Genomic DNA, 16,735 nt, shown 5'->3' on the forward strand with positions numbered 1-16,735 from the left:
AATCTTTTCCCGGACATCAATCGTATTGGATTCGGCACGTATACACCTCTTAATTTCACGTGTCTCGCGAGATTTGTACTTTCATTTTAATTACTGAACTATAGCGCCATATGCGTGTGTGTGAAATATCTTTATTTAACTTCGGCTTCCACCGAAAATATATCACAGACAAGTTATCGGATACAATGTATGTTGATTTGAGGTGTTATATACTATCAGGATATGTGACATATATGACTAATTTCTACGTGAGAATGGACAAATCACGGGTTAATCAGATTAAGTTTATAATCACTCTTATTGGATTGATATATCGTCCAACAAAGGAGAAGCAATGACATCTGTTCAGGATTGATTTGATGAATTGTCCGACAAAGGATTAAGTCAGCCAATCAAGGCAGAATAGTAGTTAATCAAGGTAGGTGTGTAGACGACATAACACGATAAATAGTCGATCACTTAATTACCTAATCAATCCAGCCTATTATCAACGATAATCGGGTTGCACGGTAGTTATACACTCAGTACACTATATTAATTTTGGAATTTGAATATTATTCACCATGTCTTGATGTCCGATTGGGCATATTCCCGGTCGGACAATTTTGGGCGTTTCGAAAAAAGATTCGGACAAGTCCGGAATATACGGGTAAAATCCCATCACTGGTCCAACCTATACCTATTGTCATAGTTCTCATGCCTCTAATTCCTGTAAAATTGTTACAAGTGTACAAGCCAGAAAAGAGATTCTGAGAAGATCCAAAAGATGTTACATCTGTCTCAGAAAAGAACATTTTAATAGAAGTTGTGATGGTAAAAACTGTCAAAAATGTGGACAGAGACATATAAGTATTTGTTCTCAACTCCACCCTGACTTCAATAATCGATCAGAAAATCCAAGATATGCAAATTATAGCCAAGATTTTAGGTATCAAGTTCCGCAATCCCAGACTGCTAATTATTATCAACCCATGCCCAACCAGGTTACACTCCAAGGAATGATTACTATAATGAGCCTGCAAGAACTCAGAATGCCAATCCCAGTTATAAATTTCCAAATAATGGTCAACACCGTTATCCACCCACACAACAACAGCAGCCGTCACAGTCAAGAGGCAATAACCCATATCAATCAACGAATCCAGCTCAGAACAGCCTCACAAAGTTATATTTTGAATCCACGACTCCTGTTCTATTACAAACGGCCTAATGCCATGCATTTCATCCAGATAGTTATTTTAGAAGAACAGTTATAAGACTTTTATTAGACAGTGGTAGCCAGAGAACATATATCACCATGAAACTTCGAAATTATCTGGGTTTGCCGACAATTGCTAAAAGAGACATAATCATAAAGACGTTTGGTTCATCCAAAGAAACAAGACATATGCGAACTATTAACCTGTCAAACTTTATACCAGGCCAAGCAGTATTTTCCACAATTGCCAAATATATCGTTTGCTGATAGCTGTTTGCCAGAAAGTAATGTTGAGATAGACTTATTGATAGGATCCGACCAATATTAGAGTGTTGTCACCGGAGGTATCATACGGGGGGAGTCAGGACTCTCAGCCATTTGTACGAAATTAGGATGGGTATTATCAGGACCATTACACACTAGTGATGTATCCATTGAAGAAAATACAAACTTTATCACTACCCATGTATTAAAGTGTGATACCCAATTAGAAGCTAGTATTTCGTCAAACCAATCAGAACTTGAAACCAGTCTTCATAAATTCTGGGACTTGGAGTCATTAGGCATTAAGCCAAGATCTGTTTATGAAGATTTGAGTGAATCAATAATGTTTAAAGATGGACGATATCAAGTACATCTACCATGGAAAACCCCTTATCCCTTGTTGCCTGATAATTATTTGACTTGTTTCAAACGTTATGAAAGTTTAATCAGGAGACTCAACAAGGAACCTGAAATTCTCAAAGAATATGACAAGACCATTAAGGATCAGCTCAAAAATGGAATCCTGGAAGTTGTTGAAGATAGCAATATTGGAGAAGTTGGTAGAACTCATTATTTGGCCCATCATTGTGTTATACGTGAGGATAAGGAAACCACAAAACTCAGAATTGTGTTTGACGGGTCAAATAGAAATCCAGGTCCTTCTTTAAACGATTGTTTGCTAGTAGGCCCCCCACTGACACATTATTTATTAGATATTCTTTTGAGATTCAGAGTAAATCGAATTGGACTCACCGGTGACATCAAAAAGGCATTTCTCATGGTATCCATAGCAGAAGAAGACCGAGATGTAATATTTATTTGGACCAAGGACATTCATGATCCTAATTCACCATTTCATATTTTACGGTTTACCAGAGTGACATTTGGTGTGTCATCCAGTCCGTTCTTTTAAATGCCACAATAAAATTCCATATGGAACAGTTCTTGGAAGATGACCCAAACTTTGTCAAGAAATTCATGGAATCAATTTATGTTGACGATCTAAGTTCAGGTGCCAATACCGTGGATAATGCGTATGAATTCTATAAAAAATCTAAGGATAGGCTCACTATGGCAGGTTTCAACTTACGGAAATTTGTTAGTAATTCATCAGAACTCATGGATCGAATCAATACCAATGAGTCGTTATCGGATGATTTGAAACCCCAAGAAACTGTTATTCATGATAATCATATTATTAGTGATGAAGATAGTTATACCAAAATTTATTTTGGTTCATCGGACATTAACAGTGAACAAAGGATACTAGGTGTAAGGTGGAATTATATCTTGGACTTATTCGTTTTTGATCTCCAAGAAATAGCCGATTTAGCAAAAAATTGTGTTCCCACCAAAAGAAACATTGTAAGTCTGGCTTCTAAGATATTTGATCCTTTTGGGTATTTATCACCAGTAACAATCCAGTTCAAAATGTTATTCCAAGAACTCTGTAAGTGTGATTATGATTGGGATAATGAACTCAAGGGAGATAATCTAGATCACTGGACCACTTTAGTGGAATCATTACAAACCAAAACTACATATTTTCTTCCAAGATGTTTATTTTATGGCGTTTCCGAAGCAGTCATAAGTATTTCATTACATGGCTTTTGTGACAGTTCCATGAAGGCTTACGGTGCAGTCATTTATCTTAGAATTGAAACTACAACAAACTGTTAAATTCGATTTCTGGTCTCAAAAACTCGAGTTTCACCCATAACTCAACACACCATACCACGTTTAGAGTTATTATCTGCTCTTGTATTGGCCAGGTTAATGGAGAGTGTAGTCAAGGCCTTATCAGACCAATTAGATATCCAAAAACTCTATTGTTGGACCGATTCAAAGGTATCATTATATTGGATCAAAAGCATACACTGTGAATATAAACAATTTGTTCAAAACCGTGTATCAGAGATTCGTAACCTCACACCAATTCACAGTTGGGGTCATTGCTCAGGAAAATCAAATCCAGCAGACATTTTATCTAGAGGGATATCACCATTAGATCTCTTAACCAATACATTGTGGCAAAATGGACCAAGTTGGTTAAGTCAATTCACAGACACTACAGGTAGCGGAACTGACAAGCCCGATATAATTCCAAATGAATGCATCCAGGAAATGAAAATTCAGGAACGAGATCGTGTCACCACTAGTCTCATGATTACAGATTTGTTAAATACTCACATCAGTCAAATTATCAATTGTGAGGACTTCAGTGACTATAATCGCCTAATCCTTGTAACCAGTTATATACATATACAATCTGGGGGGTTGGATGGCTGAATGGTTAGCGTGCGCGCGCTGTATCATAAAGTCTGTCATTGAGTCGACTGGCGTGATTTCGAATCCCCGGTTGTACGTGGCAAGGAGTAGAGTCGCCTGTCCAACCTCGTGGGTTTTCTCCGGGGCCTCCGGTTTCCTCCCACTGCTAAAGACCCCTACGCGCAAGTGAATTATGTAAATAAAATTAAACCATATGTTAGTCCCGAAATGACCTAGTTTGTGTCGAGTGGATGTTGAACCACATTTCTCTCTCTCTCTCACATAAACAATCTCAAAGCCAAATCAAGGGAAACTCGGAATTTAGCAACTCATTTGACTCCAGACGAGCTCAATAAATCCGAGAATTTATGGTTAAAGGACAACCAATCAGGTTTAATCAATAATTCAAAGTTCAACCAGTGGAAGCATGAGTTTGATTTCTTCACTAGCCACGACGGGTTAATCAAGTGCCAAGGTAGACTTCAAAATGCAGAAATTTCTGATTCATTCAAAAATCCAATTATCTTGAACTCACAACATCATGTGACCCTATTAATAGTTAAAGAATGTCATAATCGTGTCATGCATGGAGGAGTAAAATCCACATTGACTCAGCTAAGATCGAAATTTTGGATTATAAGAGGACGCCAATTTGTACGGAAAATCATATTCCGGTGTGTCGCATGTCGAAAATTTGATGCTAAGCCATATCAAGTGTTAGTTCCGCCCCCACTTCCTTCATTTCGTGTCAATGAATCTACACCTTTTAGTCACACAGGAGTAGATTTTGCTGGACCTTTGTATGTGAAAACGCAAACCCAAGAACTTCAAAAGGTATGGATTGCCTTATTTACCTGCTGTTCCACACTTGCCATCCACTTAGAATTACTACCAGATCTAACAACAGAATCATTTCTTCGCTGTTTCAAACGTTTTGCTGCCAGATACGGAACTCCAAATGAAAGTCATCTCTGATAACGCGAAAACCTTCATATCCGCGTCAGAACAACTCCAGAAATTCACGGATGATCCAGTTATTAGGAATCATTTTTCCCAGGAAAGAATTAAATGGTCTTATAATCTCGAGAAAGCTCCGTGGTGGGGAGGCATTTTCGAAAGACTCATAAAATCCACAAAAAGATGTTTACGGAAATTCGTTGGAAATGCCAAATTATCATTTGATGAACTCTTAACTGTTATTGTAGAGATCGAAACCATTCTTAATTGTAGACCACTATCATATGTGTCAACCGAAGACTGGGAAGAACCTTTAACCCCCTCACATTTACTTTACGGTCGTCGCATACTCGGATTACCAAGCGAAACAAAGGACTTAACTAAAGACTTTAATCCAGTGAAACCAATCGAAATGCGAAGAAGACTTAATCATTTATCTATGATATTAAATCACTTTTGGTCAAGATGGAAGGGGGAATATCTTTTAGAACTTCGTAATTCTCATCGAAGTCATTCATCCAATACTTCCAATATCATTTCAGAAGGTGACATTGTAATCGTTAACAACGAAAATCAACCACGTAGCCTTTGGAAGCTTGGAAAGGTGGAGAAACTCATTAGAGGAGATGATGGACTTTCGCGCGGTGTCAAAGTCAGTACTAATGGAAAATCATTTAATCTACGCCGTCCAATCCAGTTCTTGTATCCATTAGAAGTCAGTCATAAGACAGAAACCGACAACCCAGTGGTCATCGATATAGTTTCACAAGAAGCCAAAACTATTGAAACAGAAACCATACGTCCACGTCGTAAGGCAGCCGTGTCGGCAGATATCAAACGTAAAGGATGGATAACTCAATTAACCCAGGATAACGACGATATTTCATAATCCATTCTAATCATTATATTTGTGTTACAATTTATAGGACTCCAATAATCCTTTACAAGAGTTCTTATCCGTTTATGTTAATTTTCCATGTTTATTATCTGTGTATTATTATACTGTGTTCTATTTCCCATTGTGCCAGGACTCAATTACCAAAGACTCATATTGTGATAACCCTTTTTATACGCCCACATTGAAATATGGTCGTATATTGTTGTCGCCCCCGTCCGTCCGTCCGGCGTCCACAAGTAGAGGCTAAAGTTAATATCCGATTGTTTAAGGTCATGAGACGAAGAAGCCTATTGATTTTTGGCGATTTCCGATAATTACTGCCAGAGTTATGGCCCTTGATCACTTCAAAAAATCATGTGGACGCTCTAGAGGCCAAAGTTAATATCCGATTGACTTTAAATTTATACACAGTGTTTAAGGTCATGAAACGAAGAAGCCTATTGATTGCCAGCGATTTCCGATAATTACTGCCAGAGTTATGGCCCTTGATCACTTCAAAAAAATCTTGTGGACGCTCTAGAGGCCAAAGTTAATATCCGATTGACTTTAAATTTATACACAGTGTTTAAGGTCATGAGACGAAGAAGCCTATTGATTTTCAGCGATTTCCGATTACTGCCAGAGTTATGGCCCTTGATCGCTTCAAAAAATCTTGTGGACGCTCTAGAGGCCAAAGTTAATATCCGATTGACTTTAAATTTATACACAGTGTTTAAGGTCATGAGACAAAGAATCCTATTGATTCTCAGCGATTTCCGATAATTACTGCCAGAGTTATGGCCCTTAATCGCTTCAAAAAATCTTGTGGACGCTCTACGAGGCCAAAGTTAATATTCGATTGACTTTAAATTTATACACAGTGTTTAAGGTCATGAGACAAAGAAGCCTATTGATTCTCAGCGATTTTCGATAATTACTGCCAGAGTTATGGCCCTTGATCACTTCAAAAAAATCTTGTGGACGCTCTAGAGGCCAAAGTTAATATCCGATTGACTTTAAATTTATACACAGTGTTTAAGGTCATGAGACGAAGAAGCCTATTGATTTTCAGCGATTTCCGATAATTACTGCCAGAGTTATGGCCCTTGATCGCTTCAAAAAATCTTGTGGACGCTCTAGAGGCCAAAGTTAATATCCCATTGACTTTAAATTTATACACAGTGTTTAAGGTCATGAGACGATGAAGCCTATTGATTTTCAGCGATTTCCGATAATTACTGCCAGAGTTATGGCCCTTGATCACTTCAAACAATCTTGTGGACGCTCTAAAGGCCAAAGTTAATATCCCATTGACTTTAAATTTATACACAGTGTTAAAGGTCATGAGACGATGAAGCCTATTGATTTTCGGCGATTTCCGATTACTGCCAGAGTTATGGCCCTTGATCGCTTCAAAAAATCTTGTGGACGCTCTGGAGGCCAAAGTTAATATCCGATTGACTGTAAATTTATACACAGTGTTTAAGGTCATGAGACGAAGAAGCCTATTGATTTTCAGCAATTTACGATAATTACTGCCAGAGTTATGGCCCTTGATCACTTTGAAAAATCTTGTAGACGCTCTAGAGTCTAAAGTTAATATCCGATTGACTTTAAATTTTATACACAGTGTTTAAGGTCATGAGACGAAGACGTCTATTCATTTTCAGTGATTTTCGATAATTACTGCCAGAGTTATGGCCCTTGATCACTTCAAAAAACCTTGTGGATGCTCTAAAGGCTGAAGTTAATATCTGATTGACTTTAAATTTATACACAGTGTTTGAGGTCACGAAGCGAAGAATCCTATTGATTTTCAAAGATTTCTGATAATTACTGCCAAAGTTCTGGCCCTTCTTGATCACTTTGAAAAATCTTCTGGACACTCTAGAGACCAAAGTTAATATCCGATTGACTTCAGATTGATACACAGAGTTTAAGATCTTGAGACGAACAAGTATATTGATTTTCAATGAATTTTTATGACTTGGAACAGCTAAATCCATGATACAGTATTAAAAGTTTTGTATACAAAACGTTAGCATGGGGGAGAACTTTATAAAAACCAAACAAATTCTAATAGTTTTCTGAGTTGTTGCTCTTAATCAGATTTTAGTGTATTATAAATGTTTCATTACCGAAAAAAGTAAAAATATGCGACAACTCTTGTTGACTGCCCGGACGATTTAGCTGCTGTGGGCGTATGTTTCGTTGCCTGGCAACCTATCTTTTAAATTTTCATTTATCAGGGCCATCAGAGGGGAGTGTGAGAGAGACTAATATAACCAAGACTATAATACTGTCCCTTTGAAAACTCTCCTGCATTAGAAACCATAATTTTGTTATTGTTGTTGATTAAGCCATGCTCCATTTTCACTTTCATTTTATTTGTATCAGTATTTATCAGTGAATACTTACATAAAATCCATAAACCAAAAGAACAATTTGTCTTCTATGAATCGTAAAAGACACCACTCAAGGCGCCAAAGCTACGAAAAGCTGCTACAGTTACATGTACATTTTGTGATTGATAAGGTGTGGAATAAATTGGAGGAATAAAATCAAGTGAACTATTTTCCACAGGGGGCGGTATAATTACATTTACTATGGCTGTATTCAGAATTTACAAAGAAATCTGCTAAATCTGCTCAATGCTGTTCACATCTCCTGCGAATTTATCCACAAGATTTGGAAAAACAAATGTAATCCATGCTATGCAGGCCCCTCCTTGAATATGTACCATATCCGTTGTTGGGGGTAAATAAATCTTGAGTTCTTTGCCATCCATTTCAGTAGTTAAAACAAAACCATGCTGAGATTTTGGAAAACTGTCTTTTGAGTAGTGTAAATGCAACAGTTTTTCCATTATGTTAAAATATGAGTGTTGAGTAAATTGTACTGTAACACTGTGCAAGCATTTATCTGTGTAGTCACTAAGTGTGAAATACTCAGTTATTGACATCAATCTGTTTTGTTTCACAATTTGAAATTACTTGAGAGGCTTGGTTTTCAAATGAATTTACTCTCATCTTCGTGTATTTTAAGTACATTTTGTATATTATTCACATAAATTAGAAGATCGTAATATCCATATAATTGAAGCAATACCTTACAGTATTTTATTATCCATATAGTATTAAGTATTCACAGCGCTATTTAAGAATTGTCACTATATTTTTGAATCCAAAAATCTAAACTTAAGATTAAGGTATTCCACAGAATTTCACGTAAATCCAAATAATCATGTATGATAATCTTATCTTCACGTTGAAAGAAGGAATGGCACTTTGTTGGTTAGTATTTTTGAAGTACAGTACAATTTATCCAGAGCTATTTTATTCCTGACTGGTGCTGGCGGCCATCTTGAGTGAGACGGAAAATTCACACAAAATGAAATTATTGTAGCAGACAATTAATATTTAAAGGCTATTTTATACAAGAACAATTTTGAAATCCCATCACTGCTAAGAACCATTGCAGATTTGGTCATAGGTCAGGGGATGTAAATAGTGTTAGGGCACGTGATTGTTGACGAGATTGTGGGTTAGTTTTAAGAATTTTGTGGAGGGGTTTAACTCTTCACATAATCACTGACCTAGGATGATGGAAATTTAGTTCGTGATATTTTCTTAAATAGTTTTACAAATTTGGCTTGTGGTGCTGGTCGTTTTTGGCAGTAGTGACACTGATGTTCTTCTGGTATTTTTGTGTCTGAAGAAAAAATTTAATTAAATTGAGGCACTCGGGTGAGAGCCACATTAGTGTGTTTCTTATAGGGATAGAATTTTCTAAAAGCGTTTTTGTTTCACTATCCCTGCTAAATGGGACTACAAAGACGGGTATTGCGCTAGCCGTATGAATATTCAAACCGGGTGGGGTGGGGCTGTTTTTAATTTTTCAATCCAGAATTTCTCTTATTAGCCTAAAAGTTTTGATTTCTTCTGGGGTTTCAAAGTCAGTCTTAGTCTTTTCTATTGGTGTGACAGTGAGATCAGAAATGTTGTGATTTGGTTGGTTGAAGTGATTTGAGACCGGTTTGTCTTTTTTGGAAAAATAGAATGAAATGAAATGGGGTTTAAACGTCCTACTGTTCTGCTCCGACTGGGCTAATGAAGACAGGCATACATCATACTGTGAGGGAAAATTTGTCTGGGCAGCGGCACTGTGGCCTACTCTTCTATCGAAATCCAACTGCCATGGGATCTTTTACGTGCACACCAATGTATACATGGGACCTAGGTTTTTCATACGATTCAAACGACTAGACAGCTGTTCTTGTCAGGCCCTCTATCCTGCACCACTGACAATGGGAAACCACGTCGGAAAATCATGATGAACTTATGTCTTTTTGGTGACTATGTCTTACCGATGACCATTAATTCTTTCACGAAGCACATTTTTTGGTCTCTCCTACGCACTGTTTGTCACATTTGTCTACTGGAAATTAGATAAATTATGTTGGAACTGCTGCACGAAAGTTGGTCTAATATTGGGAATTGCGTGCAAGATATTTTATTATGAAAGTGGTCGGATATGTTTACGATTTTGCATGTCTGACATCTGGAATGGCCACAAGGTTTGGTTTTAAATGTTAATTGCATATTGTTTGATTCTTTGACGGGAATTTCAGCAGGAGTATTGTTTCCTATGAGTCAAAGATATCGTTTGGTGTATCCCCTTTCCCTTATTTTGCCAAAGACTAGAGTACACGCAGACTCAAAATCGTCTTTCTGTGTACATAACCTATGAAAACGAAGAATGATATTTTATTATGTAAGAGAAGGTATGTTTTGGATGAAAAGAGCTTTTGAACAGTAGTTGATGTGTGTCACTTTTTTTGAAAAGTACTTTCGTTTCTAATTGGCAGGTTTGTTTTTTTTGTGTTGGTGTCAAGGAAATCTATGCTGTTTTGACTTACATTTGCGGTTAATTTGACAGATGGGTGATGATTGTTGGAATGTTGAAAAACGTTCAAAATTCGTCTAGTGTATACGTCCAGACTATGAAAACGTCATCTAAGAAACGTCCATAGAAATCTGGTTTAATGGGCAGAGTGGTAGAACTTCCCTTTCTCACTCTGCCATAAAGAGATTTGCATAACTCAGGGAAAATCATTTTCACATCGCCATTCCGAAGCCTGAAGGTATACTTGGTCTTTGAAAGTGAAGTCATTCCTTCTCAGACAAATGTTGAGTAATTTAAGGATTGCTTCGTTCGGTCGGAATCGTAAACGTGAAGGACTGGTGAACACTCGAATGGCATAAGTTATCATCCGATCTGTATTATTTAAAAGAGTAAAACGAGGAAGCTTATGGAATTTCAACAATTTCTGTTTATAACTTATGACCCTTGTTTCACTTTGTAGTACGTTGTGAATGTTCAAACAAATAAAAAATTATTATTCAATTTGTATTAAATTGAGATCAGTGTATTGTAAACACACCCAATACCCACAAAAGAATAAATATGAGATAACCCTTGTCGACTGCTCAGACGATTTAGCTGTTGTGGGCATATGTTACATTACCTGGCAACCTATCTTTCTGTTCAAATTTGGTGTGAAGCATTGAGACAATGAGAAGATGAGCCCTATTGTTTTCCCGCTCCCCTTCCATCTCTTGCAAAATGTGGGGCATATCTTGCATGGCAACCGCTTGTTTCAAAGATTGAAATCTTTTAACTGGTGCATTATCAGTTTCACAACCCTGGCTCTAGATAATCTCTTAATAAACCTTTTGGCACTCACATATTATAACATAAAACCAAAACAGTTCTTACTCAAAGCATTCCCTTTTAATACTTCAAACAAAAATTCCTAATGTGGAAATTATCACACTACTAACAGACATGCTAACCTTGAACAGATTCTGATTTAGATGGTCTCAATGTCAGTCGTCTGTAGATGTGAACATTTGAAATATGGAGTTAATAACTATAAATGATTGTTTCTTAACAGAAGAAAAATGAAATAATCAATATCAATGTTTGTTGATAAAGGTTACTGGCGAGTGTATGTTCAGCTACCTGACAAAGTATGTATAATATCGTGTATTAACATTTAAATTGCAGGTATTAAAGACTATTCTCAATGGCCAACGATTCCCCAGGTATATATCAATGGTGATTTTATTGGTGGCTGTGATGTAATATTAGAAATGCACAAAAATGGGGACTTAATTGAAGAACTTCAGAAAGCTGGCTTAAGATCAGCTTTGCTTGATATGTAGATTGGGATCAATAGGATTAAATTTTTTAGTAAATAGATCATTGATGTTGTGGACAAATGATTTGTGTGAAGACAGTTAGAAATTAACCACAACAAACAGCAAAACTGGGGTAAAAGCCAAATCAAATATTGCTGAGAAAGCAATTATTTAGGAAATAAACTTGTATTACACAACAAACAAATTTGTATTTATGTTTGTAATGAACACTGTTGAAATGTTCACTATGCTATTTTGTTAATACACAGACTGGACTCCTGGAGAATATTAAGAATAAGATGTTATAATCTACATATTAAACAATGTATATTTTGATCATTGTTCAATTTCCCCATTGTGGGCAAGTTCCTTATAACTATGCAATAGCCTTGACCAATAAGTAATGACCAATGAATCTCATGCTGTTCAGATACTGAGTGATCGCAGATTGGATTATTTGTGCTTTCTTTGCTTGCACATTCCTCCGTAGGGCTAGACCTAGGCGAGACGTCGTCTTTGAGAAATTCAGCTGGTGGGGGGGGGGGCATTTTTATTTGGTTCAAAATCTTCACCGGGCTAATTTTTGGTTTCAGTGTTACTATTACCTATCACCGGGCAAAATTTCCCTGTGTTGGCCGAGATAGTTCATCAGGTTTTTCGGACATGGTTTCCCCTTGTGAGTGGTGCAGGATGGAGGTCCCGTGTATACATTGGCGTACACGGAAAAGATCCCGTTGCAGTTGAAATTCAATATAAGAGTATGCCATAGTGCCGCTGCCCGGGCATAATTTCCCGCGTGGCACACTGTATAGCGTATGACTGTATTCATTAGCCCAGTCGGAGTAGGACATTAGACCCCATTTTATTTTGCAGCAGATCTCAGTTATCTACCACTTTCTGAAAGGTTCACACTGTATGGACATTTTCATGTGGTTCCATCTGGACGTTCATTCAGATTTGTTTGTGGACACTCTAAAGGTCGCAATTTTTATCTGATTTTGACGAAACATGAAATGTTTATATCTGTTCCTTTCAATATTGGCACTGTCGTCAGGAAAACAGCCTGATCCATATGATCTGAAAACTGGATGGATTGGTGAAAAAATGGGGACTAGATATTGGCCTCCAGCGATGTATGGTGATATTTGTGGATATTTTCATTCATAAAATGGTCACATTAACAAAGGTATTATTTAACAAAACGCCACAGACTTTATAATCTGTAGCCTAGGCCTAATTTAGCTTAGGGCTTAGCCCTATCTAGACATCTTCAGGTATTCATTTGACTTGTCAGAAGAGACATTTCAAATGTCATTTTTTAAAATGAGCCTCAGAAAATAGGTGAAGTAATATTTTCCTAATGAGAATCCCTAAGGCCTACTGGTAATTTTTATACGCCCACATTGAAATGTGGACGTATATTGCCGTCGCCCCAGTCTGTCTACAATTTCTTGTGAACGCTCTAACACCAAAAGTTATCATCCGATCTTTCTGAAATTTATATGCATTATTTAGATTACTGAAACGAAGAAGCCTATTGAATTTCAGCAATTTCCGTTAATTACATCTAGAGTTATGGTCCTTGTTTCACTTTATTGAACCTTGTGAACGCTATAACGCCAAAATTTATCATCCGATCTTTCTGAAATTTATATGCATTATTTACATTACTGAAACGAAGAAGCCTATTCAATTTCAGCAATTTCCGTTAATTACATCTAGAGTTATGGTCCTTGTTTCACTTTATTGAACCTTGTGAACGCTATAACGCCAAAATTTATCATCCGATCTTTCTGAAATTTATATGCATTATTTACATTACTGAAACGAAGAAGCCTATTGAATTTCAGCAATTTCCGTTAATTACATCTAGAGTTATGGCCCTTGTTTCACTTTATTGATCCTTGTGAACGCGTCAAAAGTTATCATTCGATCTTTCTGAAAATTATATGCATTATTTAAATTAGTGAGACGAAAAAGCCTATTGAATTTCAGCAATTTCCGTTAATTACGTCTAGAGTTATGGCCCTTGTTTCACTTTATTGAACCTTGTGAACGCTCCAACACCAAAAGTTAATGCTCGATTGATGAAAGTTATCATCCGATATGTATGAAATTTATATGCATTATTTAAATTATTAAAACGAAAAAGCCTGTTAAATTTCAACAATTTCTGTAGATTACTTCCAGAGTTGAGACCCTTGTTTCAGTTTTTATACGCCCACATGAAAATATGGTCGTATATTGCCGTCGCCCCCGTCCGTCCGTCAATCGGCCACAATTTCTTGTGAACACTCTACAGACTACATTTATCAACCGATTGTTTTGAAATTGATATATGTTGTTTGTATAAGTGAGATGAAGAAGCCTATTTAATTTCAATAACTTCTGTTAATTTCTTCTGGAGTTATGGCCTTTGTTTCACTTTGTTGCACCTTGTGAACGCTCCAACACCAAAAGTTATCAACCGATCTGTATGAAATTTATATGCATCATTTAAATTAGTAAAACAAAGAAGCCTATTGAATTTCAGCAATTTCCGTTAATTACATCTAGAGTTATGGCCCTTGTTTCACTTTGTTGAATCTTGTGAACGCTCTAATGACAACAGTTATCAACCGATCTGTTTGAAATTGATATGCATCATTTAAATTAGTGAAATGAAGAAGCCTATTGAATTTCAACAATTTCTGTTAATTTCTTCTGGAGTTATGGCCCTTGTTTTACTTTGTTGCACCTTGTGAACGCTCTAATGACAAAAGTTATCAACCGATCTGTATGAAATATATATACATCATTTAAATTAGTAAAACAAAGAAGCCTATTGAATTTCAGCAATTTCCGTTAATTACATCTAGAGTTATGGCCCTTGTTTCACTTTGTTGAATATTGTGAACGCTCTAATGACAACAGTTATCATCCGATCTGTTTGAAATTGATATGCATCATTTAAATTAGTGAAATGAAGTAGCCTATTGAATTTCAGCAATTTCCGTTAATTACGCCGTGAGTTATGGCCCTTGTTTCACTTTGTTGTACCTTGTAAATGCTCTTAAGACAAAAGTTATTATCCGATCTGTATGAAATTTATATGTATCATTTAAATTAGTAAAACGAACAAGCCTATTGAGTTTCAGTTATCACCTAACTTAGTGAAATGAAGACGAACAAGCCTATTGAATGTCAGCAATTTCCATCAATTACATCTAGAGTTTACTTTGTTGAACTTTGTGAACTTTGGAACAGCAAAAGTTATCATCCGATCTGTATGAAATTCATATGCATTATTTGAATTATTAAAACGAAAAAAGCCTTTCGAATTTGGAAGCCCTTGTTTTAGATTTTAGAACCTTGTGAACCTTCAAACAACGGAAATTATAATGTCATCTGTATGAAATTGTCTATTAAATTCCCCTAATTACCTACAAAAGAATAAATATGTGACAACCCTTGTCGACTGCTCGGACGATTTAGCTGCTGTGGGCGTATGTTTTGTTGCCTGGCAACCTATCTTTAGAACCTTGTATATGCATTATTTAAATTAGTGAAACGAATAAGCCTATTGAATTTCAGCAATTTCTGTTTACTATATCTAGAGTTATGACCCTTGTTTCACTTGACTGCACCTTGTGAACGCGGTTAACGCCATAAGTTAGCACCCAATCTTTGTGAAATTTATCTGCATGATTTAAATTAGTGAAACGAAGAAGCCTATTGAATTTCAGCAATTTCCGTTTATTACGTGTAGAGTTATGGCCCTTGTTTCACTTTATTGAACCTTGTGAACGCTCTAACGCCAAAAGTTATCATCCAATCTTTCTGAAACTTATATGCATTATTTAGATTACTGAAACGAAGAAGCCTATTGAATTTCAGCAATTTCAGTTTAATACGTCTAGAGTTATGCCCCTTGTTTCACTTTATTGATCCTTGTGAACGCTCTAACGTCAAAAGTTATCATCCGATCTTTCTGAAATTTATATGCATTATTTAGATTACTGAAACGAAGAAGCCTATTCAATTTCAGCAATTTCTGTTTATTACATCTAGAGTTATGGCCCTTGTTTCACTTTATTGATCCTTGTGAACACTCTTAACGTCAAAAGTTATCATTCGATCTCTCTGAAAATTATATGCATTATTTAAATTAGTGAGACGAAGAAACCTTTTGAATTTCAGCAATTCCCGTTTATTTCGTCTAGAATTATGGCCCTTGTTTCACTTTATTGAACCTTGTGAACGCTCCAACACCAAAAGTTATCACCCAATCTTTGTGAAATTTATATGCATTATTAAGATTAGTGAAACGAAGAAGCCTATTGAATATCAGCACTTTCCGTTTATTACGTCTAGAGTTATGGCCCTTGTTTCACTTTATTGATCCTTGTAAACGCCAAAAGTTATGATCCGATCTTTGTGAAATTTATATGCATGATTTAAATTAGTGAAACGAAAAAGCCTATTGAATTTCAGCAATTTACAATAATTACTTCTAGAGTTATTGCCCTTGTTTCACTTTGTTAAACCTTGTTAATGCTCGATTGATGAAAGTTTTCATCCGATATGTATGAAATTTTTATGCATCATTTAAATTTGTGAAACAAGTCTATTGAATTTCAGCAATTTCCGTCAATAATTTATGGCGATTGTGAACGTTTGAATGACAAAAGTGATCATGTTATCTGTATGAAATTTATATGCATTATTTAAATTAGTAAAACGAAAAAGCCTGTCAAATTTCAACAATTTCTGTAGATTACTTCCAGAGTTGAGACCCTTGTGTCAGTTTGTAGAACCTTGTAAATCCTCAAACGACCAAATTTATAATCTGATCTGATTATTACCTACAAAGGAATAAATATGCGACAACCCTTGTCGACCGCCCGGACGATTTAGCTGCTGTGGGCGTATATTTTGTTGCCTGGCAACCTATCTTTCAGAATTTTGTCAAAGTTTAGATACTTTTCT

General features: G+C 36.2%; 1 long non-coding RNA gene across 2 annotated transcripts; it reads left to right on the top strand.

Annotated features, from left to right (window-relative positions):
* The first annotated feature begins 310 nt into the window (after positions 1–310).
* Positions 311–11,828, top strand: LOC126821202 (uncharacterized). Of its 2 annotated transcripts, none has more exons than XR_008788297.1 (2): positions 311–8,099; positions 11,634–11,828. It is a non-coding gene; the product is annotated as an uncharacterized LOC126821202 (long non-coding RNA). The 2 variants fall into 2 exon arrangements; XR_008788298.1 differs by lacking the exon at positions 311–8,099 and adding an exon at positions 8,106–8,321.
* The last annotated feature ends 4,907 nt before the right edge of the window (positions 11,829–16,735 follow it).

The sequence above is a fragment of the Patella vulgata genome, chromosome 5 (assembly GCF_932274485.2).
Source record: "Patella vulgata chromosome 5, xgPatVulg1.2, whole genome shotgun sequence".
Taxonomy (NCBI): domain Eukaryota; kingdom Metazoa; phylum Mollusca; class Gastropoda; family Patellidae; genus Patella; species Patella vulgata.